Source organism: Spermophilus citellus, assembly GCF_964194105.1.
Source record: "Spermophilus citellus genome assembly, chromosome: 3".
Taxonomy (NCBI): domain Eukaryota; kingdom Metazoa; phylum Chordata; class Mammalia; order Rodentia; family Sciuridae; genus Spermophilus; species Spermophilus citellus.
Window position 1 is genome coordinate 116,769,549 of NC_138184.1, and position 19,246 is coordinate 116,788,794.

At 40.1% G+C, this 19,246-nt stretch overlaps 1 long non-coding RNA gene across 1 annotated transcript; it reads left to right on the forward strand.

Moving 5' to 3' along the window:
* The first annotated feature begins 12,925 nt into the window (after nucleotides 1-12,925).
* Nucleotides 12,926-15,458, forward strand: LOC308644514. Its single transcript, XR_014021022.1, has 4 exons — nucleotides 12,926-13,013; nucleotides 13,139-13,215; nucleotides 13,603-13,680; nucleotides 15,301-15,458. It is a non-coding gene; the product is annotated as an uncharacterized lncRNA (long non-coding RNA).
* Nucleotides 15,459-19,246: the final 3,788 nt, after the last annotated feature.

The window sequence follows — 19,246 nt, forward strand, 5'->3', positions numbered from 1 at the left end:
TCAGCAAATTGCATAAATGAATATAGTTTGAATCTCAGGGAATGATGATATCTTAAAGAGGCCCGATTATTACAGGTTTTTGTGGACTGTGCTAAAGAGTTGATAGTGGGGAAGTCCCCAGAGGTTTTGAATAAAGCAAACAAATTCCAGGAAGATATTTTAGAAAGATAACACCAATAGCTAAGGCTGGTAACAAGAATGGAGCTAGGCCTGGATAGCAGTTACCTATTGCTGCATTGGTATCCTAAGACTTAGTGGCTTACAAAGGTTTATTATTGTTCATGGTTCTTTAATTGACTGGACTCAGCTGAGCAGTTCTGTTTCAGGTGGTATCAGCTGTGCTTATCACTTAGTTACATTCTACTGGGTGCTCAGTGGAGGCTTAAAGGAATATCTAAGCTTCATGCTTGTGTCCATTATCACAGCAGCAGGGACATCTATAACAGAGGGAAGCTCAGTAAATGGCCCCTCATCATTCAGTATACTACTGCAGTGAATCTCAAGCATAGATGATTTTCTCCTACAGGAGCACATGGCAATGTCTGAAGACATTTTTTGGTTGCTAAAACAGGAGCATTGGGCTGGGGATATAGCTCAGCTGGCAGAGTGCTTGCCTTGCATGCACAAGGCCCTGGGTTCAATCCCTAGCACCACAAAACAAAAAACAAAACAAAACAACAACAATAAAAAACCCAACAACAAAAAAAACCAGGAGCATCTAGTAGGTAGACACCAAGAATGCTGTAAAACATCCTATAATACAACGACAGCTCCCACTATAAACAGTTGTCTGGCTCCAAATCTCAATAGTGCTGAGATTAAGAAACCAAGCCTGAGTTTTTACATGATGACTTGGACCCCAGGAGGGTAAGATTAGAAGCTGCCAGATTTCTTAGGCATAGGCTCTGGAACTCACACATCATTTCTTCCACATTCTGTTGGTCAAAGCAAGTAACCAAGGCCAGCTCTGATTCATAGGGAGAGGCATTATTCCTCCTCCCCCTTCATGTACAATCACCAATCTGCTTTCTGTCTCTATAGATTTTTGGTGGTCATTTTTACAGGCAATCAACCAAAGCCAGGGAGATTACTGAATGAGAGGATTCATGCGAGAGGTGAGAGTGTTTGGAGATCAGGCAAAAAAAATATCCTCATGAGAAAATGAAATAATGGCAGTTGAAATCTCTTTTCAAAGTGTTACATAAATATACTAGTTTCATAATCCACACTGTCCCCAGCCAGCAACTGCTGTCCCCAGCAGTTTTCCATTAAGCCAGGCTTTCTTTCAATAGGCCTCTGCTCTGAGTCTGCCCAATTCCCCTGCCCTCTGTCGAGTTCATCAAAGCTTCTGCTGACTCCAGAAGAATCTAGAGAATGATCATTGCAGTGAAAGTCTCAAATCATCCCCCAGGGCCTCTAATAAAAAAAACATCTGCTTGTCATTCTCCCTCGCCCCTCTGGGTTTTAGTGCGAAAACTGTGTTAAATGATGATAATGATAAACAATTTAAAACCAGTCCTCCTTGCTTCTTAGGAGGGAGGTTTAATTTGAAGGCAGCTCATTATAATTTTCAAATAGTCATTGTCTTCTTGCCTCCCGTCGCTGGTCTGTGAACAACAGAAAGATGAAAAAAAAATAGTCCCCAAGTTAACACATTTGAGAAATTAGAAGGCAAAGGATCCCCAAGTTGAAGAAGAATCTTATTGAACATGTAATGCAAACTCTTATTTTATGGATGATAGAACTGAAGCCCAGAGCAGAGATAGGACTTACCCAGAGTCACCCAGCAGCTGGAGGGTAGAATGGGCACTGAAACTGAGGTCTCTCTGCTGGATCTGTCCTTAAGCCACACCCAGGGAGATGAGAGGGTAGTCCTGTCTGCCCCATGCAGCCTGGAGACTCAGACCACCCATCAAAGTGGCAATTGGTGTGTCCTGGTCTCTCCATAATCATTAGTGTGGGACAAAAGAGCCACAGAACCAAGAGGTGGAACAGTTCCTCAAGGGTTGGGACATGGTTTAAAAAGCAGAGGGGGCTGGGACAGGGAGATCATTGCTTCACATAAAGTTTGAAGATCTTGGGGCTGGGGTTATAGCTCAGTGGTAGAGCGCTTGCCTTGCACTTGTGGGGTACTGGGTTCAATCCTCAGCTTCACATAAAAAATAAATAAAGAAAGAATGATATTGTGTCCATCTTTTAAAAAAATCTTAAAAAAAAAAAAAGATTAAAGATCTTGCTGGGTGTGGTAGCACACGGCTGTAATCCCAGCGGCTCAGGAGGCTGAGACAGGATTGTAAGTTCAAAGCCAACCTCAGCAACTTACTGAGGCACTTAGCAACTCAGCGAGACCCTGCTCTAAATAAAATTTTTAAAAGGGCTGGAAATGTGGCTCGGTGTTTGAGAATCCTGGGGTTCAGTCTCAGTACAAAAAAAAAAAGATTAAATATCTTTATTTGGTAATATCTTGTGATTTTCACATAGAGTCTGAGAGAAAGGATTTCCAAGACACCTCCAGCAACTCTGGTGATTTTTTTGTTTGTTTGTTTTTTGTTTTTTTGCCATTAAACCATGGGGTTTAAATCCAGTGGAATTTTGCCAGCTCTTTAGAAAGATTCCCTTGGGAGAATATGAAAAGATGTTACTGGAAGATATGCCTTGACCATTGTGAAAAGAGAGAAACCTACTTTCTCTTATTCCTGTGGCCTACTCTGTGGGCTCGCGCTATTTGCAGAGCACTTCAGTATGCAACTGCTCCAACTCTTGAATTCCTTAAGTCCAATGCCTTCCTCACACTTCAAGGCACTAGTCAATGCAGCTTCCTCTGCCCTCCTTGCAAGATCAAACCTCCTCTTCATCTCATCTTTCCCCAGGCCATAATCATTCTCTGGACATACACAGTCTTAGCTAGCTCCCTCCACTCCCCTTGTGTATCACTGGTCACAGCTTATAATTTTTTTCATTGACTACATGATTATTTAATGAATGCCTCCCTCATCAAGCTGTGTCTGACAAGTGAAGGACCTCATCTATTTTATTTATCAGCCCTATCCCCAGTGATTAGCTTGGTACCTGGCACCAATACTTTGCAATTAATATGGATGTGGCTCAGTGGTAGAGCACTTGCCTAGCATGTTCAAGGCCCTGGATATTTGCATCCCAAAATCAAACAATCAATCAATCTTTGTTGGATGAGTGAATGATTGAATCAAAGGGCCAGGACCGATTCTTCCAGTTCCAATTAAAGACACTATAGAGCAATGACTTCCCAGGGTCACACAGCAGGCTTGTAATAGTTTCTTCCTGATTATTCACTTCCTTAAAATGCTTTGGAAATACAGGGAATTGAAATGGAGCCATTTATATTTTATGTATGTATGCATAATCCCGCTATTATGTATAACAATAACACAAGAATAAAAAAACAAAATAAAATACCTTGGCCCTGAGACTGTGTAAGGAGGTGTGAAGCTGAGAGACTGACCTGTTTTCATGCTGTCTTGATCTGTTTTTGTTGCTGTTAAAGAATTCCTGAGGGCTGGGGTTGTGGCTCAGTGGTAGAGTGCTTGTCTACATGTGTGAAGCACTGGGTTCAATCCTCAGCACCACATATAAATAAATGAATAAAATAAAGGTCCATCAATGTCTAAAAAAAATTTTAAAAATTCCTAAAACCAGGTAATACATAAAAACAGAAATTTATTTCTCACTCTTCTAGACTCTCAAAAATCCAAGATCAAGGTATCAGCAGGTTTGGTTATCTGGTAAGGATGCTCTCTACTTCTAAGATGATGCCTGGATTCTGCATCTTCTGGAGAGGCTGAATGCTGTTTCCTCACATGGCAGAGGGTAGAAGGCAAAATGGTTAAGCTCCATCAAGCCCTTTAATAAGGGTACCTAATCCTATTCATGGAAGTAGAAACCTCATGACTCAATCATCTTGAAGGCCCCGCCTCTTAATACTGTCACATTGGCAGCACCAGAATTTTGGAGGGGGACAAACCTTTACTCATGTTCCATAGTCCCCCTCCTTAACAGGAGATTTCCTATGAGGCAGGAATTCTAAACCCAGGTTCATGAAGGTGATCCCATGATCTATTGTGAATAGATTCCCTGAACTGTGAGTAGATATATTGGGGAACACATTTCAGTAGAGAGGCTGTAAGGCCTTTACCCAATCCTCAAAGAAGCATCCCCCAAATGCCATTACCCCTTTACATTGACACTCTGCTGAAGTTCTTCCCTTTTAGCCTAAGAATCTCTGGTGACAGGAACATAGCTTAGTGTGACGGCAAAGTAACACATAGGATCAGAGACAAATGAGTTTTCAGCTTCATTTGCTTGGGGATATTAGGGAGAGCTTCCTGGAATAGGTGTCAATTAAGCTGGAGTTTGGACTGTAAAAGATTGAAGTTGATTGATGTGGTGGGTGCGGTCCTGAATTCCCTTCTAGTAATCCTGATGTTTCCATCAACTCCCATGCCCCCCAAAAGGGCTTTTTTGAATTGTCCAGTGTTTGAGTCATTTATCTATTTATTTATTTTTTACATACATGATATTGGAGTCATTTTTATCCAGAGACCAGTCTAGTTTTCGAGTTTCTTTTTCCTTCCCTCTTTAGAAGAAAAAAAAATGAACTGGTTTTATGCTGCCAACTATTGCTGGTGGCCCTTTGTCCTCTTTATTGAATTATTCATCCTGTGCGATGAATTATTAATTTCTAATTTCATACAGCAAATGCCAGGCAAACAGGTAGAAATTGAGTTGAGACCCTGGGCATGGAGCCACAGACCTCCCCAGGTCCCCTGAGGCACAAGCCACCAGGGCCAAGAAATTATGCAAGAATCCATCAGGGGCTCACCCTGGAATGCACTTGACTGAGAATGAAGTTGGCACAGGATTAGCGTGCCCCTGAAGTGGCTAGACTCCATTATCCTCTGGCTTGCAAGCTTCTCACTTCCCTGAGCCATAGCTGTAGAACTCCTGTCTGGCTCTGGCAGCTGTAGCTGGCTCTGGCACAGGGCTGCTTTGCACATCCAGAGTGGGCTCAAGCAGGATTCAGTGGAGTCATTTGAATTTAAATATTCAAGTGTCTCTGGCTTAGTCAAGCTGTGTCTCAACCTCAGCCCTAGTCACATTCTGGTGTGTATCATTCTTTGTTGTGGGTGACTGTTCTGTGCACTGTAGAATGCTGAATATCATTTCTACATACCAGTAGCTTCTACCCACTACAGGTCCCCTACTCTCCATCCCAGTTATGACAATCAAAAATACTTCTACACATTATCAAGTGTCTTCTAGTCCCCTGGGCAAGACTGCTCCTACTTAGAGAACCATTGGGTAGGTGCCTTTACTTTGAGTCTTTTTTTTTTTTTTCTCATCTGTTAAGAGGGGATCAGAGTAATTGTTACCAGGGTGAGATGGCAATCAAGTGAGATCACAGATAAGTTTAGCTGATTCAAAGTGTCTCTATCTACCCTGTGGCTTTTTAAAAAAATTATATGAACTAATGTTCTCTTTCATGTTTAAGTTCAGACCTTGGTTAAGATTGCATTTAGCTACAGATAACAGAATGTCTACCTTAAATTGCTTTAAATAGTGGAAGGGAATGATTGGTTCATGTAACTGGAGGTCCAGAAGTAGTAGGTTGAGCTTCAGGTTTGGCTGATCCAATGATTCATCCATGTTGTCCAGGTCCAAATATTTCTGTACCATAGATAGTGAGGGATTCAACTGGTTTATCTTGGGATCCTAGTATGCCTTGCAATAGCAGTTGGCACTATGGGCTTCCTTTCCTTCAGTGAGAAGGAACACATTTGTTCCAGCATTCTTTTTTTTTTGGTGGGGGGAGTACTGGGCATTAAACTCAGGGGCACTCAACCACTGAGCCACAACCCCAGTGCTATTTTGTATTTTATTTAGATACAGGGTCTCACTGAGTTGCTCAGTGCCTTGCCATTGCTGAGGCTTGCTTTGAACTCCATGATCCTCCTTTCTCAGCCTCCCAAGAAGCTGGGATTACAGGCGTACCACTATGCCCGACCTGTTCTAGCATTCTAAGGGAGAGTCCCAAGAGTCACACTGGCTGGGGCACTTTGGAGACACTAATTTTAGAGTTGGCAAGTGACCATTCAGTGAATGGCTGGGATTGGTGTAATCCCAGCTACTCTGGAGGCTGAGGCATGAGGATTGCAAGTTTGAGGCTAGCCTGTTCAATTTAGCTAGACTAAAATAAAAATAAAGGGCTGGGGAATGTAGCTTAGTGGTAGAATGCCTATGGGTCTAATCTCCACTACTGCAAAAGGAAAACAAAACAATGATAACTATAACAAAAACCTCTGTGGAATGGGTATGTTGTTGGTTTAAGCCTATAAGGTCTCAGTCCTGGAACTTGGGATGGAATTATAAGTATGTGATTATGTAAGATAAACAAATGAAGACCTAAGAACCGACAGGATACAGTGATAGTTCCTGAACCAATCATTGTAGCTTATGGGGAGGAACAGACTGTGTTGATTGGCTAAACCTGAGACTTGATCAACCCTTAGAGTTGAGGTCATGGGGAGATGGGGAGGCCAACCTCACTCAACCACAGGGACTGGAAGTAGGGGTGGGTGTTTTCCTAATCCCCAAACACAGATGATGCTACCAGAGAAGGGGATGCTGGGCAGGCAAAAATAAAAGGTGTCCAATGCATAGGGTCAAGAAAGGGCCATAGTGGACCATGTTAATACATCTATAGAGCAGGTCAGACACCTTTTCTGCACTACTTTGATCCTTTTGGGTTCACCTTTTACTTTGTCCTGCTGAAGGTGCTCTCAGGTTCAACTTGACAGCAACTTGCCTCTCTTATAGTATGGCACAGGGGTGTGAGGTACCTGCCAGGTTTAACACTGACCCACATGCAATTAAGAAATAGGGGACTTTAATCAATGCCTCATGAGGCAATTCTTGACCAATGGGGATAGGAGCCGATGGATAAATGCTTTGTCCTTCTTTTTGTTGGTACTGAGGATTTTTAACTCAGGAGTGCATTATCACTGAGCTACATCCCAGTATTTTTTTTTTTTTTTGGTTGTTGACAGACCTTTATTTTATCTATCTATCTATTTATATGTGGTGCTGAGAATTGAACCCAGTGCCTCACACATGCAAGTGCTCTACCCCTGAGCCACAAACACAGTCCCTCTTTTTGTTTTTTTATTTGAGACAGCGTCTCACTAAGTTGCTGAGGGTCTCGCTAAGGGCTAGTCTCAAACTTATAATCCTCCTGCTTCAGCCTCCCAAGTAACTGGGATTACTGGTGTGCTCCACTGTACCCAGCAATCTTTTATTACTTAGAGTGCATGTTTCCAAGATATATTTCTATAGTCATCTTAGACCATTTCCAGGGCTTGTGCTACTAGTTACCCATATCAGGGCCACTCAAAGCACCAACTAATCCTGGTCCTTGCTCCTTGCCTGTCCTTTACTTCTGCTACCTGGAGTCACTTTCTAAATAAACTGTTCACATGGAATGCTTTGTCTCAGACTCTACTTTTAGGGGAATCTAAGATAAGTCAAAGACTTAGCTAGTCTGAGATTTAGATTTGTCTTTATATTTTTTAAATACTACATGAAAAATAAATAAAGTAAGTTTTGGGAGGGTGTCGTGGGTGTAACTTGGTGTTAGAGCACTTGCCTATTATGCATAAGGACCTAGGTTTAATCCCCAGTACTGGAAATACATATACACTCACATGCATATATATATATATATATATATATATATATATATATATATATATATATATAATTTTGTGGCTTTCCATTGGTCTCTTGCCTTCTGATCAGGGACTACACTCAGAAGATGCTATAGTCAGAGGATGAAATAAAAGATTCTGGAATCCTAGTGAGGCCTAGGCCTTTCCTGGCAGGAGGCAGCAGCCTGCCAGCTGCTGTGTCCGGGGGTGGGCAGGCCAATAGTAGAAGTGTCCCAAGATGAACTGCTGCCCAGAGAAGCTGTCAGGGACTGACTGCAGGCATAAAGACTTTATCAGGATATTACCAACCAAACAAGGGAAGGCTGCCCCACCACCAGCCAAGCTCTTGAACACCAACATGCTCCTGATGCCACTTGAGCACCAAGTTTGCTGAGGGTGGCTTTCCAATGACAAGGCAAAAAGCAGCTTTCACATAGATCGGAGGCTGGATCATGGATTGTCACCCTGTCTCTAGTGACTTTGTCTCTCTCTGACTGACGACAGACATATTACCATACATCTCTGCTTCCTGCTTTCCTGGGCTTCATTTCTTCTCCAGATGCCCACTGTCAATTACTGGTACTCTTTGCATGAATGCCTCCTCTTCTTAACTCTTTAGCCCCTGCCCAGTACCTAGTGGGCCCTCCTCCTGGTAGGGCCCTTGGTTACCTGTCCTGAACTCAAATCCTTTTTTTTTTTTTCAATATTTTTTAGTTGTAGATAGACACAATACCTTTATTTTATTTGTTTATTTTTATGTGGTGCTGAGGATCAAACCCAGTGTCTCACATGTGCCCGGCAAGTGCTTTACCACTGATCTATAACCCCAGCCCCTGAACTCAAATCTTGCTTGCTCCTTGCTGTTGGCCAAAGAGGCCCAAAGTCCAAATTCTTCTTGCCTTCTTTTTTTTCTTTATTTTCGTTGTTGATGGACCTTTATTTATTTGTTTATTTATATGTGGTGCTGAGAATCGAACTCAGTGCCTCATACAAGTAAGGCAAGCGCTCTACCTTGAGCCACAACCCCAGCCTCTGCTTCTTATCTTTTGGCAATCCGCTAGTTCCCTAACAGAAAACAACAATAGTACTTTCAAGTCCCAGTTAAGTGCCACCTCCTCTAGGAAGTCTTCCTTACCTTTCCCAACTGAGTAAGTTTCCTCTTGTAAGTCCATAAATTGCCTAAAATAAACCTTACTATATTACCTTGTATCCATCTGTTTATGTATTTGTTTCCTGTAGCAAGTGATAAATTCCTAGAAATTCAAGTACCATTTTTAATTCACCCATTGGGCCCTCAGGGCCAAGCCTTGTGCTTAGTATAGGAAAAGTACTCTGTAAGTATTTGTTGAATAAATATTAGGAGGCTTCAAAGTATCTAAGAATTCAAGTAGAAATTATATTCAGATGAAATTAAATATCCAGTTTTATATGACATATAAAAGTGAAAATTAATTTATATGTTAGTATGGCATATTAACAGCAGGGTTGGGAATCTAGCTCAGTGGTAGAGTGCTTGCCTAACATATACAAGGCTCTGGGTTCACTCTCCAGTATTGTAAAAAAATTTTAATTGAAAATCTCTATTTGATGCTGGGCAGAGTGGCACATGCCTGTAATCCCAGTGGCTCGGGAGGCTGAGGCAGGAGGATTGTGAGTTCAAAGCTGGCCTCAGCAACTTAACGAGGCATTTAGAAACTCAGTGAGACCCTGTCTCTAAATAAAATTTTAAAAGGCCTGCAAATGTGGCTCAGTGGTTGAGCACCCCTGGGTTCAACCCTCAGTACCAAAAAAAAAAAAAAATCTGTATTTGCATATACAAATATCTTAAAACTCACATAAGCACAGATTTAAAACAGGAAGAAAAGAAATATGCTGCACTCTATTAATATAAGCTTTTTTTTTCCTTTTCCTTGAACCCTTGCCTCTAGAAAATGTTTTCCCAACTAGTGGTGCATGCTCTTTCTACACTTTCACTTAACATTACAACATCCACATACTTCATGTTGGAATAATGATCTTTGGAGCTAAAAAGAACTTTAGAAATAGTCCCATCCATCTATGTTATTTTTAGAGATAAGTAAACCAAGGCACCAAGTCTTCCAATGAAATGACAATGCTAGTTTCTTACCTTCTGACCTGTGATCTTACCTTTATGCTCCAGAGCCTTTGAGATTTATTAGATACTGCCTCCACTTTTCATTCTGAACAGGAAAACACTTTTAAATGAAGATTCGGAAACACAGATGGAACACAGTTAAACTTGTGTTCAATCATTTGTTAGAGTTTAATGACATAAAATTTTATACACCCATGGCACTCTCATGCTGCTAGTGTTATACAGCCACTTTGGAAAACCTTTTGGGAGTTTTTCCCAAAGCTGAGTTTTTTCAAAGACCAACAATTCCTATCCTGCATATGATCTCATCAGAAATGAGTACTTAGGTCCAATAAGCAATATATATAAGAATTCACAGCTTCCTTATTTACAGTGCCCAAAATTGGTACAACCCTTATATCCTTCCCCAGTATGACAGATAAATATTAATAAAATACAAAACAACATTGAAAAAAAATGAATTTCTACTACATGTCAAATCATGAATGGGTCTCATGAACACAATGTTAAGTGAAAGAAACTAGGTATAAAAAGGAATATATAGTATGCCTAGCATACATGAAGCCCCAGTGGTAAAATCTCACATAACTTCTCATGTTGTCAAGGTTTGATGCCCAGTGCTAAAAAAAGCTCAGTGACAGAGCATTTGCCTAGCATGCATGAGGCCCTGGATTCAATCCCCAGTACTGCAAAAAAAAAAAAAAAAAAAAAAAAATCATAGGGCTGGGGATATAGTACAGTGGCAGGGACTTGTCTGGCACGCATAAGGCCCTGGGTCCATTCCCAGCACTACAAAACAAAATACTTAGCAACACCCAAACCAACTCATATACACACTTAAAAAAACAAAGATCATTTCAAGCATGAGAATAATAATGTATTAACATTCTATAACTTGGTATGGGTGTTGGTTACATGGGTGTTTACATACATAAAATTGATTTATGCTGTCTTACTCAGGTTTCTGTTACTAGAATGAAACACCTACAGCAATTAACTTATAAAGATAAGAGGTTTATTTGGCTCATAGGTCTGGAGGTTTCAGCCCATGATCAATTGACCTCATTACTTTGGACCTTTGATGAACAAGCATGTTATGACCAGATCATAGCAGAGCAAAATTTCTCACCTCATTCTCAGGAATCAGAGAAGAGAAAAAGGAAAGCGTTGGAGTCCCATAATCCCTTTTGAGGGCATATCCCCTGTGACTTAAGGATCTCCCACTAGGCCCCACTAGGGATTAAACCTAGGAGTGCTCTACCACTGAGGTACATCCCAAACCTTTTTATTTTTTACTCCCTAAATTGCCCAGGCTCCACTGGAACTTGTGATCCTACTGCCTCAGCCTCCAGAATGCTGGGATTATAGGTGTGTGCCAACACATGTGGCTAGATCACCGCCTCTAGGGCCCTGTGCACCAAATCTTAAATATATAGGCTTATGGAGGACATTCAACATCCACGCTATACAGGTTGTATAATTAAAATTTATGCAATTTATGCATAAAAATAAAATTTTAAACATATTATGCTTTCCAAACTTTCACAATCTGAGTAAGGTCTTGTAGTCTTGTTAATTGTATTGTAACAATTAATTTCCTGTTTTTGATAACATGAGAAGTTATGTGAGATTTTACCACTGGGGAAGTTGGGTGTTGGGCACACAGAACCTCTCTGCACTATTTTTGCAAACTTCTTATGATTCAATAATTTTTTAATGGTTTATTTATTTATTTTGCAGAACTGGAGATTGAACCCAGGGGCAGTCTATCACTAGCTACATCCCCAGCCCTTTTCATTTTTCATTTTGAGGCAGGGTCTCCCAAAATTGCCCAGAGGCCTCCTGCCTCAGCCTCTGGAGCCATTGGGACTATAGGTATGTGCCTCTGCACCTAGATATAATTATTTTGAACTACAAAGTTAAGGGGGGAAAACATGTATCTTTCTTACTTTACATTCAAAATCATGTAGTTTAAACATATTGCCCTTTCAATTATATTCCTTCCATCTTCAACCAAATTTATGAATCAAATATTTATAGTATTTTCTAAGTGGTTTCAGGCCCTTCATCCATCCATATGTTCATGGTTTTCTTGTGTCCTCCCTACATGTCCATCTCCCTTCCTTTCTTTTCTTATATCATTGAGTTTTACTTCTTTCCTTTTTTCTGATCCCTCTAAACACTCCATTCAGTGAATACCTACTATGAGGGGGCATTTTCATTTTGCTTCTCATAGGTTCTTCCCACAACTTGGTGAATTCAAGGGCTAGGAAATCCAGAATTCTTAATTCCACTCTCCTCCCTGTTCTAACTCCTGGTGACCTAATGGTCAGGCCTCTAATTTGTAAGTCTGGGTTTACCTGTTTGGAAAATGGGCTGAATAATAGGTGCCTCCTCCCTCACCAGGGTGTTGAACTTTAATTACTGTTTGCAAAGTTGCTTAAGATGTGGAGATGAAAGGCAGTTTTTAAAGTCCATGTTATTGGCATTAGTAATAAAACTGAGGAATTTGTTTGAGAGTTTGCAAGGTTGTCATAACTGGGAAAGGGGAAAAAATGTTGATTTTATGTGGGAAAACGTTGCCCAAAAAACAGCCACAGGTCCTGGTTGGTATAAATAGCAAGAACATGTTGTACCTCAAAGTACTTAGCAAATTTCACATTCTTCCATGCCCCTGAAAAGATAGAACCCACACTTCCAAAATTGAAAACATGGAGTTACCTAGGGTTATAAAGCAGGAAATTCAGGGGCCAATAATTGGCTGAGACCTTTTCTTAGCTCTCTTTAGTTTATAAGAAAAATGCTGCTAAACTACAAGATTTTTCATTTTTACTCTCAAAACCTTGCCTTTTTTTGCATTCTGGTCACATTTCTACCAACATCACAACTAACAAGAACTTTTAGAAAACTGTCAGCTTTTGGATCACTTTGTAAAGGAAGTTAGGATAAAATAAAAGGTTAAAACTCAGCCCAAGCCCTCAAAGCATTTGCCATCAAACCAGAAGATAAATAGGAGTGAGTGGCCTATATTTAGAATTTACTTCATGGTGCCCTGTTATTAATAATAACTGCCCCCTTTGGTGTGTCCAAAGCCCTTTGAAATGCATTACTTCATTTGATCCACTGACAATGCTGGAATTTCGAGCTCTGATTTAAGGGTGAGGAAACTGAAGCTTAGAAAGAAGTGACTTTTTTTTTCTTTTTTAGAACTGGTGTTTGAACCCAAGGATATTTTACCACTGAGCTACATCCTCAGTCCTTTTTATTTTCTATTTTGAGACAGGTTCTCCCTGAGTTGACCATGCTGACTTCGAACTTGCAATCTCCCTGCTTCAGCCTCCTGAGTAGCTGGGATTACAGGTGTGTGCTACTACGTGTGCCTAGTTTAAGATGTGCCTTTTTTAAGGCCACGAACGTAGCTGGCAAGTGATGATGTTAGGACTTGAACTTAATCTTGGGAATTGGAATGGTCTAGGGGAATCTAGAAGAATTATACAAAATGAGAGCCTTGGCCTTTTGTCTCAGCTTCAATGCTCATCTAGGCCAAAATCCAATGTCACAAGCATCTAGTCAGAGAAGAGAATGTAATGCAAAGATTATGGGCGGGGGACTTGGCCTCAGAGGCTCTGGTTTTGTTCCTGACCCTTAATCACTATGTGGATTGGAGCATTTGACTTGACTTTACTGAACTTCAGTTTCCTCATCTGTTAAATGGAAACATAATTACAGTGCTTCCTTTCTTTCTAGGTTCTATTAAGAGAGGTGATGTATGGACAGCAGTTAGTCCAATGTTTGACAGACACAGACTTTGCTTAAAGTTATCGGGTGAGTTTTTTTTTAATATATATTTTTTAGTTGTAGTTGAATACAATACCTTTATTTTATTTATTTTTATGTGGTACTGACAATCAAACCCAGGGCCTGAATGCTGTGTGAGTGCTCTACCACTGAGCCACAACCCCAGCCCCAAAGTGAGATTTTAATAGACAAATGAATGGCAAACACACCTTCAGCCATGGAATGAACCATCTTGGGTCAAGAACTCAAAGGAATTTAAAAATCAAGCAAAAACAAGAACAACATTTTTTTTTGAGATCTCTATACATTTCCATGCAGTTGTAAGAAATCCCACAAAGCAATTTATGCCCTTTGCCCATTTTTCCCCCAGTGGCACTATCTATATAACTATAGTACAATATCAGGAAATTGACATTGGATACATTTCATCCACCTTATTTGGATTTCACCAGGTTTTTGTTGTTGTTGTTTTGTTTTGTACATGGGATTGAACCCAGGGGCACTTTTCCACTGAGCCATATCCCCAGTCCTTTCCACTGAGCCATATCCCCAGTCCTTTTTTATTTTTTATTTAGAGACAGGGTCTTGCTAAATTTCTTAGGACCTTGATAAGTTGCTGAGGTTGGCTTTGAAGCTGTGATCTCCCTGTCTCAGCATCCTGAGCCACTAGGATTACAACTGTGTGCTACCACATCTGGCTTCAGGTTTCATCAGTTTTACATGCATTCATTTATATGTATATCTTTGTGTGTGTGTGTGTGTGTGTGTGTATTTCTATGTAATTTTAGCACATGTGTAGAATTGTTTGACCACCACCAGAGTCAAGATACAAAACAGTTCCTTCCCTCACAAGGATGCCTTGTGTGTAACCCTTCTCCTTTTCTCAGAGTCTAATTCCTGATAACCACTAATCTATTCTACATCTGTACAACTTTGTTCTTTCAAGAATGTTATGTAGGAGCTGGGAAGGTAGCTCAGTGGCATAGTGCTTACCTAGCATGCACAAGACTCTGTGTTTAATTCCCAGAACCATGTTCCCCCTCACACACAAAAAAATGTTATGTAATAGAATGTTATATAAATAGAATCATAGAATGTGTGTTGCCTTTTGAGAGTGCTTTTTTTTGATACTGAGGATTGAACTCAGGAGTGCTTAACCACCGAGCCACATCTCCAGCCCTTTTTGATATTTTATTTAGAGACAGGGTGTTGCTGAGTTACTTAGGGCCCCACTAAATTGCTGAGGTTGGCTTTGAACTTGAGATCCTCCTGCTTCAGCCTCCCAAGCCTCTGGGATTACAGGTGTTGCCTTTTTCACACAGCATAATTTCCATAAGATCCAACAAAGATCTGCAACTATTGTTTCAGGCATTAATAGTTGCTTCTCTCTTAATGCTCAGTGGCATTCTGTGGAATCAATGTACTCATTTATATTTACCAGTTGAAGAATACCAAGGCTGATTTCAATTTGGGGCTATTATGAGTAAAACTGCTATTAGCAATATGTACAAGATTTTGTGTGAACATTGTATTTCATTTCTCTGGGATAAACGCCCAAGACTAAGATTGCTCGACATAAGTATTTAGTTTTGTAAGAAATGGCAATACTTTTCCCCAGAGTGATTTTTTTTAATATTTATTTTTTAGTTTTTCGGCAGACACAACATCTTTGTTTGTATGTGGTGCTGAGGATCGAATCCGGGCCGCATGCATGCCAGGCAAGGCACTACCGCTTGAGCCACATCTCCAGCCCCCAGAGTGATTAAAAAAAAAAAAAAAAATATATATATATATATATATATATATATATATGTTTTTAGGTTGTAGATGGACACAATATCTTATTTTTATGTGGGGCTGAGGATTGAACCCCAGTGTCTCACACATGCTAGGCAAGCGCTCTACTACTAAGCCACAACCCTAGCACCCCCAGACTGATCTTGCCATTTTTCATTCCCACCAACATATGAATTATCCAGTTTCTCTGTAACCTCACCAGCATTTAGTGTTATTGTTATTTTTATTTTAACCATCCTGATGACTTAATTTTAAATTTTAAGATGATTTTTTATTATCACATCATAGTTATACATAATAATGGGCTTCCTTTTGACAAATTCACAAATGCATATAACATAATTTGCTCCACAAAGAAGTTCTCCAGTACTTCTTTCCTTCCCCTCCTCCCTCTTGCTGGTCATTCTGATAGGTTTGTAGTTGTATCTCATTGTAGTTTCTATTTGTATTTCCCTAATGACTAATGAGGCTGGACATCTTTTCATGTGTACATTTTCTTCTGTGAAATATTTTGTTCATGTTTTTTTGCCCATGTTCTAATTGGATTGTTTGATTTTTACTGTTGAGTTTTTAAGAGTTCTTTATTGGATATGTAGTTTACAAATATGTTCTCCAGGTCTGTAGCTTGCTATTTCATCTTCTTTGCAGAGTCTTCTACAGAGTATATGGTTTTAAATTTGATGTGGTCCAATATATTAATTTTTCTTTTTTTGAGTTGTAATTTTAATGTGAAATCTAAAACTTTTTTTGCCTACTCTTAGATCTCTATGGTTTTCTCTTATTTTTCCCCCCAAAGTTCTATAGTTTTATGCTTTACATTTTACTTCTAGATCGGTGTTGAGCTAATTTTTTTATATGTTCTAGATAATTTTCTCCCCTGCTATGATGTCCAATTGCTCTGATACATTTTTATTTTTTTTGGTATTGCAGATTGAACCCAGGGCACTTAACTACTGAACCACATCCCCAGCCCTTTTTATTTTTTATTTTGAAAGACAGTTTCACCAAGTTGCTTAGGGCTCACTCAGCTGCTGAGACTGGCCTCAAAATTGTAATCCTCCTTCCTCAGAGGCTCCTGAATCTCTGGGATATAGGGGTATGTCATACTGCCTGGCCACATTTAATTATTTATAATTTGGATTTGTTCCTGCCACTTTATTTTATGTTTTCTATTTACTATGCTTCTTGTGTTTACCCTTTTCTTTTTCTTTTTTTTCTGTGTTGGGGGGAGTGGGTACCTGGGGAGGGGCATTCGATCACTGAGCTACATCCCTAGCCCTATTTTGTATTTATTTAGAGACAGGGTCTCATTGAGTTGCTTAGCACCTTGCTGTTGCTGAGGCTGGCTTTGAACCTACAATCCTCCTCTCTCAGCCTCCCGAGCTGCTGGGATTATAGGCATGTGCCACCTAGCCCAGCTGTGTTTTCCCTTTTCTAGAATAATTTTTTTGAGAGAGAGAGAGAGAGTTTTTAATATTTATTTTTTAGTTTTCGGCAGACACAACATCTTTGTTTGTATGTGGTGCTGAGGATCGAACCCGGGCTGCACGCATGCCAGGCGAGCGTGCTACCGCTTGAGCCACATCCCCAGCCCTAGAATAATTTTTATTGTTCTTTCTGTTTTCTGCTATTTCATTTTTCCTCTCTCTCTTTCTTGAGTTGCTGGGATTACAGGCATGCACCACTGCACTGGGCTCTCTGACATCACTTTTTTAAAAAGCTATTTTTTAAAAAAGCTATTTTTTCCCCTTTATTGAATTGCTTTTGCACCTGTCAAAAACCAATTGGCCATATTTATGTGAGTCTATTTCTGAGCAGCCAAGAACCCAAAGGAATTTTGCCTCAAATATTGAACTCGGATAAACAAAACACAAATTGATCCATACAAAGACTGAGTAAAGACTAACATGTTAAACATTTATCAAACAACCTAATGCTCTATGTAATTAAGGATGAAAGTGGAAGAAATTGGCTGTGAGTGCCCTGGTCATTCAAACATAGGCTCAGGGAAGTAGTTCAAGTTGGTAGCATATATTGAAACAGGTTCTGATTTGGGAGTCAGAAAGATCTGCCATTGGACTGTGATTCCACCATTTATAACCTGAGTGACACTGGAGGTACACAAGTTAACAGGCCTCTTGGAGCATCCCTTCTCCATGATTCAGTGGAGGTCACATTACTTACCTCATGGAATTAGTTTGAGGACCACTGGGATGAGGGCCTGCAAAGTGGTTGTCACTAAGCTTAGTCTATAGTAGCAACAGATCCAAGGAATGGTTTGGAGATTTTATCCCATATTCTTAGCCCCCTCCCAAGCATCCAAATCAAAGATCTACTTAAGTAAAAAGTGGATGCTTGCAGGGTATAGTGGCACGTTCCTGTAATCCCAGCTGGTTGGAACCTGAGGTAGGAAAATTGGAAGTTTGAGACCAACGTGGGCAAATTAGTGAGACCCTGTTTCAAAATGAAAAATAAAAAGGGGGCTGGAGATGTAGCTCAGTGGTATAGGTTTTGCTTAGTATTTATGAGGCCCTGAGTTCAGTCCCAGGTATTGAAAAAATAAAATAAAAATCGGTGTGATGTTCAAATGTGCCCACAAAAGCAGCTTCAGAATAAGTTACTAATTTTGTTTTTAAATTTTTACTTTTACTTTTTTTTTTTTGGTAATGGGGATTGAACCTTGGAGTGCTTTACCACTGAGCTACATTCCCTGCCCTTTTTTGAGCCAGTTGCCACAGAATTGCTTAGGGCCTTGCTAAATTGCTGAGGCTGACCTCAATCTTGAGATCCTTCTGCCTCAGCTTCCCAAGTTGCTGAGATTATAGGCATGCACCACCATATCCAGCTGACAATCAACCTTGTTGAGTCCCAATCAAGGGTACCACTATTTTTTTTTTTTTTTTTTTTGGTGCTAGGGATCCAAACCAAATCTTGTGCATGCTAAGCAAGTGGTCTACCACTGAAATACACCATAAGTCCCCAACCTACTGCTTTTAAATCTTTGCCTCATAGAAATAACAGAGATGTTGGAGTATACACTATAGGTTTGTCATCTTTTCTAAAAAGCATCAGGGTCTGGTGGGTTTCTCCTCAGGACTGGTCCATTCCAAACTCTTCTGGTCATTCTAGTTACCCTGAAAATCAGGAGAATTATTTTCATTCTCTGGATGTCATCTTTTTCATAGAGAGGGGGTACAACTTGGTGTCTACCTTCTAAGATGGCTTAAAGGTGGATCAAAAACATAACAAAATGCAGGATACCCGACAAATTTCCTCACACCTCATACATGGATAGATGAGTGCATTGAGCATGACTCAGCAATCTATGGCTCGGACCCAAATCCTCTTGTTCTTCTTTCTCTCTAGCCTGTTTTCTTAGCCTGAGAGCCAAGAATGGCTTTTACATTTTAAAGAGGAAAAGGAGGAAGGAAGTAAGGAAGGAAGACTTATGTGGTCTGCAAAGACTAAAACACATATTATCTCATCCTTTACATTTGCTTTTCCCTGTAGAGGAAAAAACTGAGGCTCCAAAAGGAGAGGATGTTATATACCTGAGGTCACAACAAGGCAGTGATCAATCTATATATTCACTCATCTATCTAAATATGTAGAATGGACTTCCTTTATAAATAAGGATATAAATGCTTATAGGATCATGGAATAATTAGTGCAATGTTTCCTAGAGTAGGTTCCATATCCCAGAAGTTGCCCAAGAGCAATGTGTCCTTGGCTCAAATGAGTTCTAGAAATTCTACAAATTCTATAACCGTCTCTTAAACATCTTGCAATGTATATC